This window comes from Felis catus, chromosome B3, assembly GCF_018350175.1.
Source record: "Felis catus isolate Fca126 chromosome B3, F.catus_Fca126_mat1.0, whole genome shotgun sequence".
NCBI classification, from domain to species: domain Eukaryota; kingdom Metazoa; phylum Chordata; class Mammalia; order Carnivora; family Felidae; genus Felis; species Felis catus.
In genome coordinates, this window is record NC_058373.1 from 114,254,201 (window position 1) to 114,273,484 (window position 19,284).

At 48.7% G+C, this 19,284-nt stretch overlaps 1 long non-coding RNA gene across 2 annotated transcripts; it reads right to left on the reverse strand.

Moving 5' to 3' along the window:
* Positions 1-4,591: 4,591 nt before the first annotated feature.
* On the reverse strand, positions 4,592-7,848 carry LOC102899782. 2 transcript variants are annotated; one of them, XR_440575.5, is made up of 3 exons: positions 6,542-7,841; positions 6,000-6,209; positions 4,592-4,958 (listed from the first exon to the last, which is right to left on the reverse strand). It is a non-coding gene; the product is annotated as an uncharacterized LOC102899782 (long non-coding RNA). The 2 variants fall into 2 exon arrangements; XR_006599728.1 differs by having other exon boundaries at positions 6,000-7,848.
* Between the last annotated feature and the right edge of the window lie 11,436 nt (positions 7,849-19,284).

Here is a 19,284-nt window from a genome sequence, read left to right on the forward strand (position 1 = left end):
GCATCTCATTCCTGTTCAACTACCTACTGCTACATAAGGGAACGCCTGGAAACATAGTGCCTTAAAACAATTTACTGTGATCTCTTACACCTCCGCTGACTGGGCTCAGCTAGCTGGTTCTCACTCAGGATCTCTTGAAGTTCCAGTCAAATAGGTAGCTAGGGCTGGAGTCATCCCAAGGTTCTACTGAGCTGCACAGACAAGTGGATATCACTCATTCCTAAGGCCGGCAGTGACGTGAATCTTGGCAGAGAGCTCAGCCTGCATTAGGGATGAGAGCACCTATTGGTAGCTTCTTTGTGTGACTTAGACTTCTTACCGGATGGCGGCTGGTTTTTACAGCAAGTGTCCCAGGACTAATATCCCAGACAGATATCACAAAGCTTCTCATAACCAAGCCTTGGAAGTTCCAGAATGTCACGCGCCCACCATGTTCTCTTGGTCAAGCCAAGTCACCGTGGCTATCCCAGATTCAAGAGGTGAGAAGCAGCACACAGATGTCAGGAGGGAAAGACTGGGGACTACCGATTTGGAGACTGTCTACCACAACTTCCTTTATTCGAGCTTGGAGACGGAGAGGAAATGAGCTATGGGCTGGGGAAGCCAAAAGGAAAGCTACTTTGTCCCTGTGTCTAGAAGAAGGGACTTCTTTCTCAAGTCCCCCTCACACTATTCTCTTTTTGATTTACATCCCAAGGTACATCCTTAGACTATGTCCTAGGCCCAGAATTCTGGGCCAGAATGTAGAAGAGAGTGGAAAAAACCCACATAAATCGTTCTCATTTGAGAATGAGTTTGCTACATGACAGTCGCTGAAAAAATTGCTTATCTGCCCTTGCTGCAGTAGGGACATTAAGGGATAGGCTCTGGTGCCTATGACACCCCAGCAGGAGTTGCCATGGAGACCTGGAAGTCAAGGATGGTAAGGGAACTGCTTGCCAAGTTCTTTGCCAAGACAGAAATCTCTTTGCTGTCTTGTGACCACCTGGTAATGGTGCTATGGAGGAAAGAGAAAGAGCCATAAATTCCTCAGATGCAGGTACGCAGGCAGAGCAGAGTAAGCTGATTCAGAGTCCTAGCACAAGTGATGAGATGTCCCTTTGATCCCGTCCACTCCCCCTAACTTGCTTTGTTAGGGCTATCCATCTAACCTTGCTGGACTTGAGCCCAGGAGCTTTGTTTGGAAGGCTGTAGAATCACCTGGTGGTTTGAGACTGCCCTTCCCATTCATCTGGATAATTCAAGCATAATAACTCACTTCTAAGTCTGCAGTTGACTTCCCCCAGCCTCTGCCTGTCACTCCTCATTACATACCAGGGGGAGGTGATCATTACTGGTATAAAGCAGGATGGAGGACTTTGCACATCCTATCCCCAAGTCACTCCCAGTCTACACTACTGGAGACACCGCTTCAATCTTCTCCCCCAACACAACAAAATGTGCTCAATAACTCCTTCCTTCCTCCCTTCCTTCCTCTCTTCCTTCCTTCCTCTCCCTCTTTGTATAAGAAACTCTAGTGCGCAGATTAGATTAATTATATTCTTCGGTTCATGACCCAGTCTCATCTTTGTACCATGCACACTCTAGCTCTATTTATTTTTAATAAATAAATAAACACCGTCCAGCCCACCACCCCAAACAAAAGTCAGAACCTTGACAATAACCAACGTTATCTTCCAAATCCCCAGTGACTGTAAACAGGAAAACGAAGCAGCCCGTCGCCCAGCATACACAAGACCAAAGACGCTAGTCCTTTAAAGAGCTTTCACTGGCGTCCAAAGAAGGCGTCTTTTGGAAATGCCTCGATTTTTACATGGCCCAAGTGTCCCATTCAATCCCGCTCATTTAAAATCTTTGTTCCCAATTGGTATATCATTTTATTTTAATGATCTGTGCTTCCTATAGAAACATGGAAAACGACTATTTCTTTTTTCAATTAAACTTGTAGCGGCCAGCAGATGAAAGACAGCGTCTCCGTCCCCTGCCCCGGGTAGCGGGCCGGCAAGGGGTTAACGCAGGCCGGCGAACCGGGGTGGAAAACTCTCGGTAACCCGAGCGCTGCCGCTCCGCCGCGCGCATGCGTCGAGCAGCCCTAGCGCTGCAGCCGCCGGCTCCCTGCTCGAGGCCGCCTCGGTGCACAAAGGCCTGCTTTGTTCCCTAGGCTCTGTTTTAAATATCTGACGACTGTTCTCCCCCCCCCCCACCGCCCCCCATTCCCTGCGCCAAATCCCTCGGCCTGGCTGCAGGAGCGGCACAAGGGCGCATTGTGGGGCCGAGCGAGGGGCGAAGGGGGCTGGGGGCGGCCGGCCCGTTGGGGACGCTCTTGTTTCGCCAAGTTGACTCAGCCATTCGGGTCACCGGAGCTGGGTCTTGGGGGCGGGTGCGGAGGATGGAGCGGGGGGGGGGGGGGGGGGGGGGGAGCGGTCTCAGCAGTAAAAATCGGGAAATGGGGGCCCTGGGAGCGAACAGAGGCGTTTCCAAAGCTGAAGCTTCAGCGGAGCACCAGTCCCACTGGCCGCCAGCGGGGCTCGAACCTGTGAACTCAGAAGCTTGGTTTCAGAAAGTGCCGGTGCCTCAGACACTTTGAAAAGGGTGGCATTCCAGCGCAAACCAACCCGAACAAGAGGGAGGAGAGAGGGGTGTGGAGTCCTTCCTTCCCACAAGTTTGTGGCCCCAAGGGGCGCTGCAGAAAGGACATCACCCCGGGGCTTTCTGCACCCGCAGATTTCTGGGTCCCAGGTTTTAGGAACGGGCCCTCGGGGAAATCACACCTTCCCTGGTTTGGCCCCTCCCTCTCAAGGGTAGGTAGGTGAGGACTGGGATGAGGTTCAAACAAAAGTAGACTTTCAGCTCAGCTGGCCAGAGAGCTGGCCCTGCAACCCCCCCCCCCCCCCACCGTGCCCTCCCTCCCCTTGTCCTGCTGGCTCCCCTGCAGACTACCAGGTAGTTTTCCTTCCCAGCTCAGGTGTTGTTTACCTGCACTGCAGAACAGGAGTTCCTGCACTGGGAAGGTTTGCAAAGTAAAAATCACAACACCCCCCCCCCAACCCCCTTTTCTATTTTCTTCTTTAAGGGTAAAGGGACACTGCCTTTCAGACGAGGGCTTGGAAACTTCAAGCAAAACACAGAACGTGGGCCTTAGCCACTCTGGAAAGTGTGCTTGGACTTCAGCTTAATCAAAAGGAGGTTTTCTTATTTGAACTTGTGACCAAAGCCCCCATCCCCCTCAGAATCTTGAAGGGAGGTGGTGAGCCACCCTTCCATCCAGGGCACTTGAAAGAGGAGGAAATGGCTTGGGAGGATTTGATTCAGAAGCAAAGGATTTTGCAGTCTTGTTGTGGTTGTTCTAGGCCTGACTGGGAGCCCCCAGATCTGACCTCATGGTTTGTTATAAATCTCAGGGTTGACTTACATTGCTTTGGTCACGTTTCTAGCTGTGAAGACCATAAATATTTCCTGAGGTGTATTTTTTTAACTCCTGCTTTGATTCACATTTCACGTGTTGTCTCAATTCACCAATACTGTGAGTATTCCAGCTGAGAGCTCATATAGACCCCATCTTCTTGTTTTGCAGGTGAAGGAACCTGTCCAGAGCCACTCAGGAAGGCAGGGCTGAGGTGGGCCTGGAGGCCAGGTCTCCTGTGCCCACGACTGGAGTCTTTCCCTTCTAACAGAGCTCGTTGGGCATGGAATAAAGACGAAGTTTTCACCTACCGCTTCCTCACAAATCCTTCCCACATAAAGGATTCTGATCCAAGAGCGAGACACTTTGAGGAAAGGTTCTTGGTATTTCCACAGCTGAGGAGAGACGATGAATCTCTTCTCAGTATATCCCTCAGAACTGCTGAGTGTGCTGGGGCTACGCGAGCCGCAAGCTTAGGGACACGAGTCACGTCCGGCTGCCAGGGTTGCTAAGCGGCAGCGAAATCCTGGGTGTCTGTTTCCAGGCGCTCCTCTGTCTTCTTAGGAATGTCTTCAAGCAACACTAAGTGTCCTTTCACCACTCTGTTGGCCGGTAAGCCCCCTATCTCTGGAGATGATAACAGCCCCCAGGCCCCCTGCCTGCAGATCGGCCTGCAGCCGAGTTGTTTGGGAAAGTGTTACCCAGAATTGACTTCCCTCTGTGATGAGTGTGCAGATTAGGAAAACAGGATGGTGGTCCCTAAACCCCCTTCCCTTCACGCACACACCTGCAGACTCAGAGACGTTGGAAGGTGTACTGGCGCAGGTCTGTGAGACAACACAACCCGCCTGGAGAAAAGCCGTCACCGACAGCCCCTTTGCATGGTAGCGCCTGGGCCTCTTGGCTGGAGGTGGCAGGATTTATACTCCGCTGAGCTTCAGAGGGGGACCTTCACCTTGTACCTTTCACTTTGGCGCACGCTTTTTTATACGCTCTACGTTGGTCTACGCCACCACCACCACCCCGACCCCTGGCTCCACCCGTGGGTTTTGAGCTCTCCCAGGTTGGCAGGTGAGCTGACATTTGAAGCCATGGCATGGAAATGCTGCCTGGTGGCCCAGAGTTTGGTCTCAGCAGCATCCCCTTTTAGCTGTTCAGCAGTGTTTGCACAAGTATTTGAATATTGTATTGCATTTTGACCTTGTTATTTTATAAGAATGAGTGGAAAATGGAAAAATGAAGCGCCGATGCCGGCGATAAGGGCAGGTCTCGTAAACACAATTGAGACAAAGATGGAAATCATTAGGCGTGCCGAAAGTGGGGGAATATGTAGCCTCGATCAAATGCGCCCTGGATTCAAGCCAGTCGCCTGTGTGTTCAGTTGTGAAGGAAAAGAATAAATTAGGGAGCATATATGAAATTCTGGTCCTAATATGGTCAAAGACCGTATTTAAAGGTGAGGTGTGATTAGGGATTTGCCACGTTCCTTCCTTTCCAAAGCTGCATTGATTTCATGACGGTTTCTCAGAGCAAGGGTGAAGGTGATGCTGTGAGCCTAGAAATCAAGAAATCAAGAAAATAACAGTGATAATATTGTTCAGCCTCCTGGGAACAGAACCCTCCCTTATAACTTTCAAGTCCGCTCTTTGCCTCTCGCGTGTCAGACCAGCGGATTTTCAGGAAAGCGTTAGGTAAGAAAGGAGAGGGTGTCCCATAGACGCATATCCATGGGGGGTCACCCCAGCACCAAGGCCAAGGACAAGGCCTTTAATCAAGGTGCCGAAAGGGACGGAACTTAACTTGACAAGGCCCTCGGGCCAGGAGGTTTTCACAGTCCACGTGTGCCCAGCTGACAGAAAACCATGAGCGTCAAAGCAAAGAATGTGGGGCCTTGTCTCCTTTGGGCACCAGCTCCCTTCATAGCCACTGTTCCAGCTGTCTCTGGGGGTGGGGAGAGGGCACGCTTTCCCTCTCGGCCTCTGCATAGTCTGTGCCCTCTGTCTGGATTAGCTGTCCTTCCTCTCAGACTGCCTGGCCAGCTTCTGGCTCATTCTTGAAGACTCAGCTCCAGCTTCTGCGTCGCCAGGCTCACGCTTCCGTACCGCCACTGTGCGTTCTCTGGCCACCCTCTAGCCTTGCTCTTTCCATATCATGGAACCACCACTGGCTTGCCTGCAAGACCTTTGAGGGCAAGGAGGTTTCTTGTGTGTCTTCACGTCTTAGGCATGCATGCGTGGCGGCCCTCAGTGACTGCTAAGTGACTAAGGGACGCAGGGAGTGGGAGACCCTCAGGAAGAACTCTGCAGCACAAGACTGTCTCTCAGAGCTTGCGGGCGTGACCTAGCATGGCCATTTTGAACTTCTTAGACACACAAAAAGACCTTTATTCTCCAGGAGCCAAGCATTTGTCTCTAGAATCTTCTTCGTCTGCTCCCAAGGTGCCCTCATCTGGAGGCCTGCTTGCCCACATTAGTGTCTTCTGTCCTCGGCCTGCAGCGCCACCCTGCTCACCCCCCGGACCGTTCTCTACAAATACTTTTGCTAAGTAAATCCACCGACTTTTCCTTCAACCATGGGATTCTTGTTGAATTCTTACCACTTTCCTCAGGCAAAAACAACCCAGAAGTGCTGTCTGATCCAAAGCATTTCCCAGGGAGGGCAGCCAAGTGAGTGCAAGAACCTCTCGGCCGTCTGGGACTGTGATGTGATGTCTGAACAGCCTCTGTAGAAACACTCCAGCCTTTTCCAGGGATGCCATCCAGGCGGGGGACACTCCACGTCAGCCCCTCTCGGTCGTCTGGGGGTCCTGGGGGTAGATGCGGGAGCAATCAGGGGACTTAGCCTGATGGGGCCTTGACTGTCATCCCTGGGTCAGCTATGAACGAGAAGGGGCTCCGAGCTCCCGTTTGCACCCCTCCACCCGCCGACTTTTTCTCGGCCTAACACACCCTGCCGTGCTGCCCTTGGCTGTGACGATGCGAAGCCAGGATCTGAACAGCCTGAGGGGGCCCGGCTCAGAGAAGCCCACCACGGGCCCTCCTCCTACTCCCATCCAGCACGATGCCCCACAGGCCCCTTCCTGAGGGAGTCACCACCACCGCCGCCAAACAGCTCTCAGCACCAGCGAGCTCCACTTACTCTCCGGGTCCTTTGGAGCTGCAGCTCTCTGGGGCGATGCCCAGAGTCCACTTGATAGAAAGCTGATTCTTTTCCCGTGGGGCAGACAGCTCTGATCGGAACACGTCCGTCAAGGGGTGCCTTGGCAGAGCGACAATGCCAGGCTCGGATGCATCTTTGCTGTGTGACTTCCCAAAATTCAGGCAGCAAAACATGCCTTCCCCCTGCGCACCCGTCCGCCCCACTAGCATTTGCATCCCCGACGATACATAAAAGGAGCCAGTAGCCGGCCCCCAAGGAGGACAAGGCTGTGATTCAAGGAGCCTCCAGTGACATCCCCACCGTGAGAGTGCAGCTGGGGCGGCTTATGAACAGTGCTGACTCCCAGGGGGAAGTGGGCCCATTCCTCTAACCCACAAGCGTCTATTGTTCGCTTTCTTGTTTTTCTCCAAATGTTTAGATGTGCTCAGAGCACAGAAAAGCCCAAAACCAGGCCATCGGCCAGGGCCAGCCTGAAGCAGGAAAGCCTATGCCTGGAACCCTGTGGGACCCCTGCTGCCCGTGCTGTTCCCACCTCTCCCTAAGATGTAGGGGGTAGGAGGTGACAGGGTGACCTTTTCCCGGCCAGCGCTATTTGGACAACAGTGGGCTTGGGTGGCACCCCCAAGCAAGGTGTGACAACCCAGGCTCACTTGGTGGCAGCCGGGCACTGCTGCCCAGGCTCATTGCGTTGGGGCCGTCCAAAATCTGGGCAGGAGGCTGTCCCCTGATGCTTGTCACTGACCAAGGCTGATGGGGTCTGATGGGAATAATCATGTACTGGGCCCCTGTCTGCCTCAAGAACTTGGGCCCTAAGGTTCAGCCTCTCGCGTTTGACTCCTGGCTCCGGCTCTGAAGAGCCCCGCAACCTTGGGCAAGTGACTCAGCCTCTCTGAGCCAAGGTTTCCTTCTCAAAATGACACCTCCCTTGTAGAGCTGTTGTGAATTTCACAAGGTCATCAAGGGTAGGCACTGGCACAAAATGAGCCCTCAGTAAGTATTGGTTATTTTTTGTACTATTCTTATTCATCAGTGATCTCTATCACACCATTCTGAAGCCACCCTCTCTCCTTTGAGCACCCAGTCCGCACCTAAACCTTTGACAGTCTCCAGTTGTGGGTCTGAGAACAGCTGTGCAAGACAGGCAGTGCCAGAGGAATGAAGGATGAAGTGCCTTGTGACATAGGGGAGGAGAGAACGTGCTCAAAAGCCCGTAGCCTCCCCCTCCTCCTCCTCTCAGCCCCAGATCCCTTTCTCTAGGGCTCATATTACCTGCCCTCCCCCACAGCTGGCGATTCTCTGCCCCACCATGTGGCCCTGAGTCCCAGCACCCCCCAGCGCTGCCAGGAAAGCCCCTCTCCCCTGTGTACCCAGCTCGGCTCCACCAATGGCCAGTGGGGGCGGCAGGAGGAACAGAGGTAGAACCTCTGGAAACTCTGTTAGACAAGGGGGTGAGGGATTCAGATCCCAAACACCAAGCTCGGCAGGCCTGAGTGCTAAGTGCACTTTAGAAAGGCTTTGTTGTGAAGGGGGTGGATGGAGCGTGGAGGGGCAGAGAAGCCAGGAAGGGCATAAGAGGGTCCTGAGTTCCAGTCCTCCTTCTCCAGACCGTCCACATCCCTGTTTGGAGCTCTGAGACTTCTGCCCCCTCAAAAAACACCACCGAGATGACCCCCTCCCTACACACCACTTTTGGATTCATTAATCCTTTCAAGAATAAGGCCCTGGGAGCCTCCTGACAGAGCCATATGGTTTCCTTATCTTCCTAATCTCCCAGCACTCACCTTCCATTTGGAATGTTTATCCCAAGATAAGGATCAGATTCCACTTAGGGTGATTGAATGGGGGCCTCCTCCGGGTATTTTCCCCCACGTTTTTAAATGAATGGGTGACCCAATCCAATAATAAACGCTCCAGACCAGGTTCTGAGAATGGATGCGGCCCGTCCCACACTCTCAGCCACGTCTGGGCAACCCCAACCTCCGCCTACAAACATCCCCCTCTTCCTCCTGAGCAGCTCCAGGTTACCTGCTCTAGGCAACGAGTTGTGTGTGTGATTCCCGTCGAAAAAGTGTTACTGCCATAAACGGTGTTCTAAAAAGCAGAGATCTGATACTAGACCAGCGCTTTTCAATACAAGGGTAATACAGGCCACAAAGGCGAGCCCATACGCAATTTTATATTTTGTCATAGCCACATTAAAAAGGTAAAAATGGGGGCGCCTGGCTGGCTCAGTCAGTGGAGCATGCGACTCTTGATCTCGGTGTAAGTCTGAGCCCCACGGTGGGTGTAGAGATGACTTAACAATAAAATCCTTTAAAAAAAAAAAAGGTAAAAATAAACAGGTGAAATTAATTTTAAACATACATTTCATTTGTAAGTATTATTACTTATACAATATTTAGCTAGTATTCTATAATGATACATTTTATTTAGCCCCAAAATATCTTTTCAACATGTAATCAATATAAAAATTATTTGTGGGGTGCTTGAGTGGCTCAGTCGGTTAAGCAGCCAACTTCACCTCAGGTCACGATCTCACAGTATGTGAGTTTGAGCCCCGCGTTGGGCTCTGTGCTGGCAGCTCAGAGCCTGGAGCCTGTTTCCGATTCTGTGTCTCCCTCTCTCTCTGCCCCTCCCCTGCTTGCTCTCTGTCTCTCTCTGTCTCTCAAAAATAATAAACATTAAAAAAAAATTTTTAAATATATGTGTATACATATATACATACACGCACACACACACGCACACACACACACACACACCGTGTATGTATATAAATTATTTGTGAAGTGGGCACCTGGGTTGCTCAGTCAGTTAAATGTCAGACTTCCGCTCAGGTCATGATCTCGTGGTTTGTGGGTTCAAGCCCTGTGTTGGGCTCTGTGCTGACAGCTCAGAGCCTGGAGCCTGCTTCAGATCCTGTGTCTTCCTCTCTCTCTGGCCCTCTCCCCCTCACACTCTGTTTCTCTGTCTCTCAAAAATAAAAGTAAACGTTAAAAATAAATGTAAAAAAACCTATTTGTGAGGTTTCTCATGATGGTTTTTTTTGTACTTAGTCTTTAAAGTCTGGTGTGTGCCTTACACGTGCGGCGTGCATCAGTTCAGACCAGCCACATCCCAGTTGTGTGTAGGCTACTGAGGCCGCGGCTGACGTATTCCATGGGGAGGCTCTAGCTAGACCATGCTAGGAAACCTGGGGCAAGGACAGTTGTTATGGGCAGCATGACTGTCACTAGTGAGCGGGCTGCCCAAAGAGCCTCTGTGAAAAGATGAGCCATCCATAACTTTGTTCCCAGTCTCAGTGGAGACCCAGACTTCATCTTCCTACCCCTCCCAGCCTTCCCCCTCCCAGGAAGGAAAACACACATATAGACGACAATTTTGCTAAAAACGTGATTGATGCTAATTGAACGTGAGTCATTTCACTTGCTAATAAAATCATTTATTGAAGCCTCCGTTACCAGGTGCTTTTCCTACAGGCTGTTTCAAAATGAAGATGGTGCTGATTGGCTCTGCCGCCCTTTGAAGTGGGGGAGGCCTGGCAGGAGTAGACAGAGCCAGATTTGGGTCACCGATGTCAGTGGATGCTCCCTGATTCCAGGAAAGGGGAGACACGATTCGGAGGTTGGTGGGACGCTCACTCGGGCAGAGCTCCCACTTGTCATTCAGACACCGTATTCAGATGACCGTGTGTGTTCTGGACAGGGCAACGCAAGAGGACTGGGCCTGTGTCTAGTGATTTGTGTGTGTGTGCTTGGCTCCTACTGACCACAGTGAGTCTTCAATGAGTCAATAACGTGGCAGGTCTCCTGCTGCAGCAGAGTTATGCCCAGTGCCTCCTCTGCGCTTACGATCAAGGTAAACATGATCCAAACAAAGAGAAGGATGGGAGGCGAGCCTCTGGCAAAGCAGAGGATGTTAGAGAGGCCAGCCCTGAGCCCCAAATGGAAGAAAAGTGGGGAGCAGGTCCCAGACCTCCTCGGGGAGACCCTTCCCAACCACCCTGTGTCAGATTTGCTCTCTGGCCCCCCTCTGCTTTAGTTTTCTTCCCAGTACTTACAGTTCTTGACATGCTGCTCTATTTTTCTTTGCTGACTGCTGTCCTCAGTTTTGCTTCTTGCTTCACTCCAGTGCCTAGAAGAGTACCTGTCACTCTTAATGAACATTTGTTGACTGAATACACAGGACGAGGAGCTTGTGCCAGGAAAACCGGGCTGGCCCGAGAGAGCCGTGATCTCAGGAATAGCAAGAGGCTGGGAACGAGCCTGTAGGAAAGGCAGCGAGAGAAATGGGGGTGGGGGCCGAGGGGGAAACGAAGAAGTGGAGAGAGGTGGCGGTCTGTGTGTGCGATCCCCCCAGTAATGGGAGACAGGGAAAAATTTGGAAAAGTGGAGGAATGTGATTGCAGCACAAAGGCAGCAAGATTATTTTGTCAGCAACATTTGGATCCCATTGGTGATGAGAGACATGTGGGCCCGGCAAGGAGACAATTGTGGTAGTCAAGACAGGATGTGAATAAGACATAAAGAAGTGTTTCATCAGTGGGGATGGAAAAGAACCAGGGCTGCGGTAGCCAAGTCAAGGAGTGGGAAGGGTCGGCCCCAGTGTTCCCGTGTGCTGCCTCCCAGGCACCCTGAGCATGCTACACACGTGTGCTCACACGCACCCAGGCTGCCCGCCAGGAGCATCCATTCGGAGGTCCCCCCTCACACATTCTAGCTAACTGCAAACCCCACTTTCTGCTTCAGTCTCTGGTCTTTGTCTTCTGTTCGCTTCTTCCTATGGCCACAAAGGCAGCAGCCCTGTGGGCAAGGAGAAGGGCAGGGCCGTGAAACTCTGGAGGAGGCAGTATCTCCTCCATTAACAAGGTTTCCTTCTGGCTAATTTGGGAGGGAAGAGGGCTTGAAGAAGGTCAAAAGATCCCCAGGAGAGAAAGGAGAGAAAAGCTCCAGCAAAAGAAGGCCTGGAAGAGGAGAGAAATCCTCCTTTGAACATGGCCGGGGAGGGCAACTGTTCCCTGACATCTACCACACGTCCACACATGTGTGGGCCACGTGAAGAGTCTGAATTTGAGACGGGGGCCCAGAGGAGGCGAACGGCTTCTCGTTAGGAGAGGGTAAGGACGTGCTTGGGGATCCAGCTGAAACAGGACTTTATTTTTAAAGAGCCTTAGATTGATGTCTCTGCTAGCCTAAATATAACTGAGCAGCCGACTTCTTCCTGGCCGGGCCAGGCCTCCGAGTGAGCTCCAAGACGCTGTGTTTAAAAAGAAAAAAAGAGAGCGTGGGGGGAATCCACAGATGCCAAAGGTCACACAGCTAGTCTGTGAGCGTGTTGGGAAGAGGAAGATGGATGAGCTGGCTGTGTACACTCTGCTACCCCCGCCTCACCCCCAAAGAAGAAAGATGGAGGCTTCTTGGAGGAGGGGGAGGGGCTCTGACTGGCCAACCCGGCCTTGTGCTCAGGGAGCCCACAGTCCAGTGGGAGGGAGCACACAGGCCTGTAGAGCAGTGTAGCGACTGAGGGCCCCGGGTGACAAGCAGAGGGCAGTGGGCGTTCCTCATTCCATATGGCTGGACAGCCCATCTTGGAGAAAGAAGAATTCTAAATGAGGGATTTTGACAAAGATGGAGAGAAAACATGAGAGTGGGCAGGATATATTTGGCAGCTCTGGGCATTCAGATTTCACAAGAATGTGAGAATGTGACAGGGAGCAAGTGGCCCGAGGTCTCTATGCCTCTTCTAGCAGTTCATTCTTGAGTCTGTAGATAAGGGGGAGCCATTGAAGAGTTGGGGGCAATGTGGGGGCACCTGGGTGGCTCAGTGGGGTAAACGCCCAACTCTGCCTCAGGTCATGATCCCACAGTTCGTGGGTTCGAGCCCCACGTCAGGCTCTGTGCTCAGAGCCTGGAGCCTGCTTCAGATTCTGTATTTCTCTCTCTCTCCACCCCTCACCTGCTCAACTCTGTCTCTCAAAATAAATAAATGTTTAAAACAAAAAAAAGTAGGCATGTTATCATGCCTACTGTGAGAAATAAGCCTACCGGCCCAATCAAAGGCGGGACTCAGAGACTCAGAGCACAGTGAAGCGAGGCTTTAATCAACGTTCTTGCAAGAGCAGGTGTCTGACAGACAGGCAGACATCTGCTGTAATTGGGGCAGTTACAGCAGACAATTTATTTCCTAGCGTGCAAGTCCCTCCCCTGGTTCCTCATTGGCTGAGTACTACAGAGGTTACAGCCTTACCCGGAAGTTGCCTATGCCCATGTAAGGCCAAAAAGTAGTCTGATTGGAACAAATGTGCAATCCCTGAGGTGATGCAGAGACCTTCAGTCCCTCCTCCCTTTGTCCTTTGGCACATGCTCATTGCAAAGCCCACAAAAATAAGTGTGTGGAACAGAGAGAAGAAGAACCAGGAAGTGAAGTGTCTAAGGATTTGGGACTCCACTGGGGTGGGGGTGGGGAATCATACATATTTCCAGGAGGTTGTAAACCTACTATTAACTGGATAGCACAAATATGGTATTTCTGAAAATGAATCATCTCCCTTACTTCTCACACCTACCACGTATTACGCGTGTGCTATGCGGCAGCCCTGGGCTAAAGGCTTTATGTGCACTGTCTTTATCGTTTATACCCATCTAATAAATGAGGGAATTGAGACTGAGTAATTGGCCAAAGGCCACACACCTAGCAAGGGGTAGAGCCAGGATTCTAACACTGAGCTAGAGGCCTTAACCATTTCACCAACTGAGAAATATCGAGGGGATGATTCCTGCCTCCCTCCCCTGGGATGGGCCACTGAGGCCAGAAGAGTGCATGTCTAGGTGGAAGACAAGGAGTTCAGTTTGGGAAATGGCGAGTCTGAGGCTCCTCAGAAGCCACCGGATGGAGGCATCCAGCAGAGGTCAGCTGGATGTCTACGGCCCCCATGGCCATGAAAGACAGCCACTTTCATTGTCAACTCCGCTTCGGGTGCTACAGAGAGAAGGGGAGTCCAAAGAAGGATGAGAGCAGCAAGGGAATAAAGAGTAAGCCAGATCCCTGTAAAATAAGTAAGTACTTTAGTCAAGCCAGTCTATTTTCTCATTTGAAGAGGGGGAAGAAAAGAAATGGTCACGGATGGACAGTAGAATCATTCTCCTTCCCTGCCCTTCAGAGGCACACCTCAGAGACGCTGCCAGTTCAGTTCCAGACCACTGCAATAAAGCAAATATCTCAATAACACAAGTCAGTTTTTTTTTTTTTGGTTTCCCAGTGCATATAAAACTTACGCTTATACTATACTGTAGCCTATTAGATGTGCAATAGAGTTATGTCTTCAAAAAAGTATATACCTTAACTAAAAAATACTTAATTGCTGGGGTGCCTGGGTGGCTCAGTCGGTGAAGCGTCCAACTTCATCTCAGGTCATGATCTCATGGTTCTTGGGGTCGAGCCCCACATCAGGCTCTGCACCGACAGTGCGGAGCCTGCTTGGGATTCTCTCTCTCTCTCTCTCTCTCTCTCTCTCTCTCTCTCTCTCTTTGCCTCTCCCCTGTTTGTGCTCTCTCTCTCTCTCTCTCTCTCTCTCTCTCTCTCAAAAATAAATAAATACACATTTAAAAAATACTTTATTGCTAAAAAATGCTAACCATCATCTGAGCTTCCAGTGAGTCCTTGCTGGTGGAGTGTCTTGCCTCTATGCTGATGGCTGCTAACTGTTGGGGTGGCTGTGGCAGTTTCTTAAAATAAGACGGCAATGAGGTTTGCCACGTCAGTTGGCTCTTCCTCTCACGAATGATTTGTCTGTGGCATGCGATGCTGTCTGTTGGCGTTTCGCTCCTTCCAAAATTGGAGGCAATCTTCGCAAAATCTGCAACTGCCTTATCAACTAAATTTATGTCATATTCTAAATCCTCTGTGGTCAGCGCAACAAGCATCACGACATCTTCACCACTTTCTTTGCTCATCTGTTGGCAGCAACTCCCACCTGTTCAAATTTTATCCTGAGATGGGCAACAATTCAGTCCCATCTTCAGCCTCTGCTTCTAACTCTCGCTCTCCTGCTGTTTCCACCGCGTCGGCGGCGACTTCCTCCACTGAAGTCTTGCAACTTCACTTTGCAGAAAACGCAGTTTCTGCAAAGCCCAATAAAGCGAAGCGCAATAAAATGAGGTATGCCTGTGTCACTTCCTTTTATCCTACCCCTCTGAGGAATTGGGCAGACGTGCTCTGAACACATGACTCACGTAAAATACTATTAAGACCAAACACATGCCGGGAATGAAACCGGACCAGCCCTTGTGTCTTCCTCTTTTCTGGAAGGTCTGGGAGGGTCACCCGCCCCTCCTCAAAGGCCCTGCTTCAAACACACAGCCCCCAGCCCCACCCCCTGCAGAGACACAGTTCCCAGAGGAGAGGAACTTAGATGGAGGGTGGGCAGGGCCTCTCTGGATGAGAGAAGGTAGTGGAATCTGTAAGCCAGCGTCTCTCAGCTTCCATTTTGGACTTTGCCTCTCCCAGAGTTGGTCCCCAGCCTTTCCCCAGGGCTGCCTACTCTTTGTTATGGGGGCGCTCTGCCACCTGTCTGCCTCCGGGTCCCACCATACTGCCCCTATCTGTTCCCTCCTCCGTCCCACGGTCCCCCTTCTCCCTTCCTTTTCCTCGGTCTTGCTGTGGGCTTGTCCTGGGTGCCATGGCATCCTGATTGGTGCAGCAGCATTTACCTGTTCATGTAATTCATGCAATGAGCACCTATTGGATGCTCAGACATGAAGGTTGCCCCTAAGGTCTTTGGGACAAGAGAGGGTTTTGCAGGGTCATGTGTCTGCCCCCTTCTGGTGCCAGGCCGTGGCCCAGAACCCTTGCTGTAGGGCACGTGGCTACAGGACCTGCCTCTTTTTGCCACTTCTCTGCCCCCTGAGGGACGTCTGGAATCCTTCTCTGTGAGACCGCCTAAGGGCCATCTACAGACCCCACTCCGGAGGGCCTGCCCTGGAAGCCCAGGTTTCCCCACGACCTTTTGAAGTCTACAGACCACTTGGAAAGTTGTCCTCCTTCCAGAATCACTGTCCGAAGAGGAGGGATAGGTTAGAAGTGTCGCCTCCAAGACATTTTCCATCTCACCTCAGGGATCATTCCTTCAGACCCTCCTACGTGTGGCTTTAAACATCAGTAGTGTAGGTTTTGATCAGACCCTGAGTTGTTTTTGTTTTGTTTTATTTTATTTTCTTAATGGAAGAAAAAAAAAAGGGTTTATGTTCTCATGCTGGGAAGTTTAGGGAAAGCAGAACTATACAGAGAAGAGAATAAAAATAACCCATAATGTCAGTGCTTAGGGAGAGCCACTGTTGACATTTTGCATTACTCTCCTGAGCATATTGTTTTATGTACTTGAGATCATAGCTTTGGCCTCATATGTTTTGTTGTTAATTTTTTTATTGTGGTAAAATACACTAAAATTTACCATTTAAACCACTTAAAAAAATGTTTTAACGTTTATTTTTGAGAAAGAGAGAGAGGGAGAGAGAGCGTGCATGAGCAGGGGAGGGACAAAGAGAGGGGGAGACACAGAATCCAAAGCAAGCTCCAGGCTCTGAGCTGTCAGCACAGAGCCCGACGCGGGGCTCGAACTCACAGACTGCGAGATCATGACCTGAGTGGAAGTCTGACACTTAACCAACTGAGCCACCCAGAAGCCCCACCATCTAAACCATTTTTAAGTGTGCAGGTCAGTGACATTAAGCACATTCCTACTGTTGTGCAGCCATCACCACTGTCCATCTCCCGAACTCTTGTCATCTGGCCAGACTGAAACTCTGTACCCTTTAAACACTAACTCCCCAGCCCCCAGCCCCCCACCAGCCCCTGGCAGCCACCATTCTGCTCTCTGTCTCTATGACTTTATCTACTCTCAGTGTCTCATGTAAGTGGTCTCATATACTTGTATTTTTGTGACTGGCTTATTTCATAATGTTCTCACTGTTCTCATGTTGTAGCATCTGTCAGAACTTCCTTCCTGTTTAAGCCTGAATAATATTCCACTGTAGGTAGAGCCGCATTTCGCTTATCTATTCATCCATCAGTAGTCACTTGAGTTGCTCTCATGTTTTAGCTATAATGAATAATGCTGCTGTAAACATGGGTGTACAAATAATCTCTCTGAGACCCTGCTTCAAATTCTTGGGGGTATATACCCAGAAGTAAAATGGCTGGATCACATGGTAATTCTATTTTTAATTTTTTGAGGAGCTGCTATACTGTTTCCTACGTTGGCTGTACTGATTCACATTCCCTCCAACCATGCACAAGAGTTCAATTCCTTCTCCAGATCCTCCCCAACATTTGTTATTTTCTGGGTTTTTTTTAAATAATATATTCTATAGTTTTTATTTATCACAAACAGATGGATATTTTATTTTAGACAGCGCGAGTGAGGGAGCAAGTGGGGGAGAGAGAGAAATAATCTAAGCAGGCTCTACACTTAGCACAGAGCCTGACATGGCCCTCAGTCGCATGACCCCTGAGATTATGACCTGACCAAAACCAAGAGTTGGACGCTCAACTGACTGAGCCATCCAGGTGCCCCTGGGCTTTTCTGAGAGTAGCATCCTAATGGGTGTGAGGCCCCTGCTTGTTTTTTAAGCTTACCTTCTGTTGTAAGTATTATCACTAAAAACTTCAGACACAGACCCCTCTCTCATTCTCTTACTATTAGAAATTTGGGATTTTTTTTTTCTTTCAGTATTTTTGCTGTTACAAATAAAATTGCAACAAAAGTTTGTGCATAAATTCTTGCTGCACTATATATTATTTCCATAAGCAAGGATTAACAGGTAAAGTACAGGATGCCCAGTGAAATCTGAATTTCAGATAAACAATGAATAATTTTATAGTACAAGTTGCCCAAAATATTGCTGGGAACAAACTTTCCTTGAAAAGTATTTGTTGTGTGCCTGAAATTCACATTTAACTGGGTTTCTTATGTTTTTTTATTTGCTAAATCTAGCAACCTTACCATAGAAAGAATTCCCAGCAGTTGGATTAATAGAGCAAAGTTGATGAACATTTTCAAGATTCTGAATTCCTATGGTCAAAGGTCTTTTCAGAAAAACACTGCCAGTTTCCTCTCCCCCCAGAGTAAATGAAAATTCTGGTTTCCTTACAAAAGTGGCAGCTTTGAGTTCTTCCACGAAAAAATAAACAATACTTCACTTCTTTGATAGGTGGAAAATAACCATTCCAAAAGTTTCGATTATCAGTGAAACTGACCCTTCAGTGCCAAGGGCCGGTCTTTAACATTTCCCTTATGTTAACTATGTGCTCCTGACTTCGCTTATCTTTTTGTTTTTCTTGTCAAATTACATGAACTCTTCAAGGAAGATAACCTTCTGTGTTATTTTGCTGCAAATATTTCTCTTAGCTTGTTTGCCTTTTAATTAAGTTTCTATTATTTTCCAAAATAAAGGCATGTAAACATTCTATATAGACAAATTTCTAGCCGCTTTCTTGCTCTCGGTCCACAGTCCCTCCTCATCTAGAGACTAGGTGTATCCAAGTATATTTCCTTCGAGAAATCTGTATGGGTTCTTTTTATTGGTTTTTACATTTAACTCGTTAAATCATCTGGAGCTTATTTGGAAACGATATACACTGAGCTTCTAAATTAACTTTTCTCTCAAATCTTTGTTTCAGTTCTATTTGCTGAATAAAATCCTTCCCTTCCCAGTGATTTGTGGTGCCTCTTAGTTTCATACATAAAGCAAATTCCATTTTTCTTAAAAGTGACCTTATTTAGGTCATTTAATCATTCACGCATCCAACAAGTATTTAGTAAGCATCTTCTGTAGGTCAGATGTATTTTTAAGATTTCTTCTGACATTAAAATTCTAACTATAAAGGAAATTCTATCTATCCTCAGATCATTGGAGGATTGTAAGTAAAGCAAGTTATTGACATCTTATGACATAATGTTATATGTCATATGTCATTATATTATATGTCAATTATAATATGTTATAATATGTCATAATATGTCAATAACTTGCTTTCCTTAATATGTCAATAACTTTATTTATAGGAATTTACTTATGTGTCTTACAGTCATCTATTTTACTGTAGCTTAATTTTATTCATCTCCTTTCTAAGACTTTTACCTGTTATTGCCACACCGTGTGTCACTGCATCAAAAGAAACTTCAAAATGTTTGCTATAGAATAAAACTATGTAGTAAAAGTTACAGCTGACATCCTTATTGTCTCTCTACATTTAATGAGAAAACATTTAATGTGCCATTAAGAATAACTTTGGCTTTTTGTTTGAGATAAAAAAGTATTTTCATGATAACAAAGGAATTGCTCTTCTTATTTTTCTAAGACATTTTTTAAAAAGGGAAAATCAGGAATGATTAATTAATTTTATTAAATGTATTTTATAAGGGTACCTGGCTGGCTCAGTTGGTAGAACGTGTGACTCTTGATCTCAGGGTTGTAGGTTCGAGCCCCGTGCGGAGTGTAGAGATTACTTGAATGAATGAATGAATGAATGAACATATTTCGTAACACCAATAAGGTTTTTGTACCATTTTTTTCTTTATGAGTTTTCCATTTTGAAGTACAAGTACTCCTCATCCAGTGGGATTGCATGAAGCAGAATTAGAGTGAATTTACACAATCCGCATCACATTATATGATATAGTGTTTTTGTGAACAGCAACTCTGAACTCGAACTGTATATTAACGTCT